Source organism: Tiliqua scincoides, unplaced genomic scaffold, assembly GCF_035046505.1.
Source record: "Tiliqua scincoides isolate rTilSci1 unplaced genomic scaffold, rTilSci1.hap2 HAP2_SCAFFOLD_185, whole genome shotgun sequence".
Lineage (NCBI taxonomy): Eukaryota > Metazoa > Chordata > Lepidosauria > Squamata > Scincidae > Tiliqua > Tiliqua scincoides.
Window position 1 is genome coordinate 3,381 of NW_027101437.1, and position 6,397 is coordinate 9,777.

A 6,397-nucleotide genomic window follows, 5' to 3' on the forward strand; every position below is an offset into this window, starting at 1 on the left:
AAGGCATTTGCACTATAAAAAAGGTGCCGCAGATTAAAAGGGATCTCAAGTGGCTCTGGTGACAGGTGAAGTCAGATAACAAGAGTGTAGGAGGCAAGAGGCAAAATGCCAGGTGAAGAAGAGAAGAAGCTGTTGGGAAATGTATTTTTGCGGGACTTTCTGGTCTATAACCATATTTTAATCCTTCTCTTCTGCAACAAGCCAATCTTTTGTGCATTCTCCATGGCCAATTCTGCTTTTAATAAAAAAGTGCTTTGTTTCATCTGAGTGTGTACTATATCTATCGTGCAACAAATATTGATACCCCGCAACAGTTTCCATGGTGGCATGATGTGGTGGAATGGACAGAGCAGAGGTTCACAAACTCTAACCCTAAGCAAACTCTCCCCACCCTTGAATGAAAATTGGAGAGTAAAATTAATTCTTGCCTCTTGCAATGTGGGGCTGGGGAATACAAGGATCAATGGTCCAGGATCAACCACAGGATGGTTGAATGGTCCAGGATCAACCACAGGATCAACCACAACCACATGTTCAAAAGTTATTTATTTAATTTGTCTGTTTAAAAGATTTCCACCCACTTTTCCATCCCTGTAAGAGCCACCAGGGACAGACCTGGCCAGGTCAAAGCCCTTGTTCCACTTGAAGTGGATCAGAGTGGCTCTGTCCCTTATGGGCTGGAGGGAGGCTGCAGCAGTCTTGGAATGAGAATCACCCAAATCTTCTGCTCCCCACAAAATGCTACTCAATGCTGATCGCGTCACTTGCAGGACCACAGTTGCCATCTGATGTTGCCTCACTCCCACCAAGAAAAAGAACCCGCATGGACCTACTTACTTGTCTCTTTCCCACTTGACAAAACAGGAAGTGCAGAGGATGTTGGGGTCTCCCAGCATGCGTTGCACTCTGCTTCATTTAAAGAGATTGCAATGAAGTGGCTGCTTCCCCAACCCCTCACGTTACCCCTTCCTCACATGATCCTGTTTAATGTCATAGGACATGTCATGCAAGGAAGGAACAAAATGATTGAGAAGGGGAGTTGTGGCTGCCCCCACCAAAAAAAACCACTTTTAATGAGCAGGAAACAGTAGTAGTAGTAGTAGCAGTAGCAGTAGTAGTAACTTCATTGTCATTGTGCTACAGCACAATGAAATTTATGCACCTTTGAGATACAAGCATAAATATATACTACAAGTCCAACAATCACACTCTACACACTCATCCACACATTCTGTACAACATGCATCTTAATATAAAAACAGTATAACAGACCATAATGCCCAGGAGCATGGTAACAACTATATCGCCTTATTCAACGTAATTATAGCTGTGGGATAAAAACTATTCAGGAATTGTGTGGTGCTGCTCTCATAGTTCTGTATCATCTACCCGAAGGCAACAGTTCAAAGAACTTATAAACAGACCAGTACAGCTCTGTCTGCAGCAGGTTGGAGGGAGGCGGTGCCAGACTCTGGGTTAACGCCACCCACCACAGTTGCAAGCCACATGGTTTGCTTCATGGAGGGTCCAGCTGTGACCAGGGTGGCCTACATCAGATAGTAAAACATAAAAACAATACAAGGAAAACAAACATTTCATGTCATATATCAACAAATCAACATTTTATAGGTTGATAAAAACATATGAAAATAAAATAATAGCATAAACATTGGAAAAAAAATCCTCCTCCTCACCAGGTCATTGGTGTTTCTATAGTCATATCAATGTGAGGACCACAGTCCATGCTTATGGACACTGCAGCAACTAGGGTTGGCAATGCCAGTTCTGACCCTGCTAGAAGACTGGACTCATTGTGAGCAGATTGCTCTCTTTCACTGCTAATGTATTTTTCACAGTACTGGTGTGTATGTACAGTACAGTAATGTATTTTTACACAGTATTTTCCTTTGCTGGTACATTTGGGCACACCATTTTGGAGTAGTGTATTGATCTTACATAAGAACATAAGAACAGCCCCACTGGATCAGGCCATAGGCCCATCTAGTCCAGCTTCCTGTATCTCACAGCGGCCCACCAAATGCCCCAGGGAGCACAACAGATAACAAGAGACCTCATCCTGGTGCCCTCCCTTGCATCTGGCATTCTGACATAGCCCATTTCTAAAATCAGGAGGTTGTACATGCACACCATGGCTTGTAACCCATAATGGATTCTTCCTCCAGAAACTTGTCCAATCCCCTTTTAAAGGCGTCCAGGCCAGACGCCATCACCACATCCTGTGGCAAGGAGTTCCACAGACCAACCACACGCTGAGTAAATAAATATTTTCTTTTGTCTGTTCTAACTCTCTCAACACTCAATTCTAGTGGATGTCCCCTGGTTCTGGTGTTATGTGAGAGTGTAAAGAGCATCTCTCTATCCACTCTGTCCATCCCCTGCATAATTTTGTATGTCTCAATCATGTCCCCCTTTGGATCTGGGTTCAGATCTCCACTCAGCCATGAAGGTTACTAGTGTTCCAGTCACTTTCTCAGTTTGACCAATCTTGTAGGTCTGTTGTGTGGACAAAAATTGGAGGGGGGCGGGCGGTCCAATGTGCACCTCCCTGTGCTCCTCACAGGATGAAATAAATGTGAAATAGGTCAGACAAGGAGAGCAGATATACACAGCTGTGAACTCTTTTTAAAAATATCTTTCAAAGAGGAGGGGTTTGGAAATTCCACACCAAAAATATTAAAAATTTTGCCATTCAAATGGATTATGCAAAGCTGACTTATTTGAATATTTCTTTTTAGCTTCTCTAGATGTTGTGGTTGCAAAATTTTTAATGGAATTTGCCAATACAATATGGTGGAGTGGATGCAAAGATGTCTGGAGGCAGAGGGGTAAAATGGGACCATAAACACCACTTTGTTTTCTTGAGGGTATGCCTACATGTCACATGTCAACCAGTTTCAAACTGGTTAACTATCACAGCTCCTAATCAAGGTACTCTGAGATCTATGAAAAGCCTGGAGCTTTAAGCGCATTAATATAATCCTCTGCACCTTCCGAAGAATACAATTCCTTTGGTTCATTGGCAGAAGCTGTGTGTTTTAAAGTGTGTTGAAATTGGTTTAGATTTGCTGTGTAAATGTGTCCTGACAACTTTTCTAGGGCTGGAATCCTATGCACTCTTTCCAAGCATAAGTCCCACTGAACACAGTGGGATGTACTTCTAAGCAGACAGGCCTAGGATTGCATTGTTGATCGGTCTAATTAACAGTGGTTATTCATTGTGCTTTGCTCTCCATTACTGTGACATGGAAGGGGGTGAGCTAGGCTAGCCTTGCTAGAGACTTGTTTAAAAAAAATTATAGAAATGTTTGCTTGAGTTCTGGAAAGAGTGAACACATAGCTTCCAAAGGGGGAAAAGGTAAAGAAATGAGGGGGAAAACCCAGAGGGAAAAAGCAGTTTAAAAATTGGCAGGATAGTATCTCCGTCTGTGTCTCTCTCCTATTTTTACAGTTGTTGTTTAATAGTCCTTTGTAATGTGTAACGCTGTCTTTATTTCTGTGTAGGATTTTACTGATGTGAGTCACCATGAACATTATTTTAGAATGTTGGGATGCCTCTCTCATAATAATAAAGAACATAAGAACAGCCCCGCTAGATCAGCCATAGGCCCATCTAGTCCAGCTTCCTGTATCTCACAGCGGCCCACCAAATGCCCCAGGGAGCACACCAGATAACAAGAGATCTGCATCCTGGTGCCCTCCCTTGCAACTGGCATTCTGACGTAGCCCATTTCTAAAATCAGGAGGTTGTACATACACATCATGGCTTGTAACCCGCAATGGATTTTTCCTCCAAAAATTTGTCCAATCCCTTTTTAAAGGCATCCAGGCCAGATGCCATTACCACATCCTGTGGCAAGGAGTTCCACAGACCAACCACACGCTGAGTAAAGAAATATTTTCTTTTGTCTGTCCTAACTCTCCCAACACTCAATTTTAGTGGATGTTCCCTGGTTCTGGTGTTATGTGAGAGTGTAAAGAGCATCTCTCTAGCCACTCTATCCTTCCCATGCATAATTTTGTATGTCTTAATCATGTCTCCCCTCATGATTCTTTTCTAGGCTGAAGGGGCCCAAACGCCGTAGCCTTTCCTCATAAGGAAGGTGCCCCAGACCAGTAATCTTCTTAGGGCACAATCCTAACCCCTTATGTCAGTGCTTTCCAGGCAATGCAGCTCTGAGGTAAGGGAACAAACATTCCCTTACTTTGAGGAGGCCTCCATGAGTGATACCCAAATGCAGGATGCAGCACATATCCCATTGGCACTGCTATGCCAGTGCTGGAAAGCACTGACAATAAAGACCCCGTTCTAGGATGCTATGCCAGTGCTGGAAAGCACTGACATAAGGGGTTAGGATTGTGCCCTATATCGCTCTCTTTTGCACCTTTTCCATTTCCACTATGTCCTTTTTGAGATGCGGCGACCAGAACTGGATGCAATATTCCAGGTGTGGCCTTACTATTGATTTGTACAACGGCATTATAATATTATAAATTCCAAATGGCCTGGGAAAACAAGAGACACCTCACATGTGTTTTAGAGAGCACGCGACTCCAACGCTGTATGATTTTCATTGGTTTTTGGTCTGTTTCTGAGTCCATTTCCAAGTGCTGACTGTTACCTTGAAAATTCGACATGCCTTGGGATCAGGTCTGTTAAAGAACTGTCTCCTCCCACACAATTTTGTCCGTTTCCTTAGATCAGGGGTCTCCAAACTTTTGAGAGCCACGCTGTGTATTTTACACATTTTTTCGGGTCAAAAAAGGATCATTTTTATGAATGAAATTTAAATGGATTAATAAATTTTACTTGGATTTTTTTTGTAATCAGCATGATATGATTCAGAACAAAAGAGAAATGTGACAATTACAAAAAAAATGCTGTACTTAATCTAAGAAATGATATATAATGAGCAAAAATGTCAAACATTAGCAAATGCTGTGACAAAAAAAAAGTTGCTGAGGACCAGATAAAATCTTGTGGCAGGTCGAATGTGGCCCCCGGGCCCTAGTTTGAAGACCGCTCCTTTAGATTTAGCAGTAAAACACTAAAAGATTTATAAAAAAAAATAAAAACAAAGCAAAACCCAACACACATTGTTGAGTCAATGTCAGATCTCTTCTCCAAGAATTCCTGGATGGTTACAGCCAACGTGGACCTTACAAGTGTATGTGCGAATTGAAGAAAAACAGTTTTTGTCCCAATATGCGCCATTTTGCAGTTGTGTTGGATTTCATATGTCATGCTGTTGCCTAGACACCCTGTAATGGAAATGCGCAAGATCCCTCAAGGAGATAGGGTGTGGTGTCAACAGTGGCCCCTTACTCTGGCAGATCTGGGAAACATGGGGTTAAAATCAGGGCCTTAGATTGCAATGTGCAATTAGATTGCATCACACTTTATTCTCACAACAACCATGTGTGGTAGAGTAGGCTGAGAGAAAGAGGCCCAAGGTCACCCAGTGAGCATCATGGCTGAGCAAGGATTTGAATTCTGGTCTCCCTACGCTAAAGTCCAACTCATGAACCACTGCGCCACTCTACCATTTAACTATTAGGCAATGTGTAATTTGAACCCACAATCTACAGGCCCCTCAGGTGCATAATCAAGATCTGTACCCATTAAATGGCATCTCTTGTTCTTGAGTCCTGTAATGCTTTTTCACACTGTTAAAAAAAAAAAAAAAGGAAGTGCTTTTCCTTGAAGTGAGGGGAAAAAAAAGAGAAGTTTTTTCACAATGTGGGGTTTTTTATGGGAAAGAAGGCTATTGCACAGACTTTACAGAAATCTAAATAGAGGATCAGGGGCCTCACAGCTACCGAACTCTTGTGCAATCAAGTTACTAATATCAAAACACGAATTCTCAGGACTTTTTCCCGTGTTTTTCATCCTTTCATTAGCAGAGAATGGTCACCAGCAGCTGGATCCTATGTGTTTGATAAATACTTATCTTAGCATCTCCAACTTGTCTGATGCCCTTCACTATTTGTGAGTTCCCTTTGCGTGACTGCTGGGCTCAGAGTGTGTCCGTGCCCGCTAAGATTCCCCAGAGTGGTCTGTTTACTGCTTGCTTCTGCATTCAGGAGACCTGATCCCCTGTCTTTACCCAGGAAGTGTTTGTTGGGGACAGTCCAGGGTGTGTAAAAATGTAAAACACACAATATAAAGATTAAAACCTGTAATAAATGACTTCTTTGTAAGTTATAAAGTCTCTGCACAACACTGACATTTTAAGACTCTTGTGAACTGCAGACCAAGGTGTTTCTATCATGCCCAGCAGCAATTTTTTCTCTGCTTGACTTTCCCCTCCCATTTTTAATTTATTTTTTGCTTAGCATCCAGCCTGAAGCATGCTGGTGAATTCAGAAGCTTGCTTAT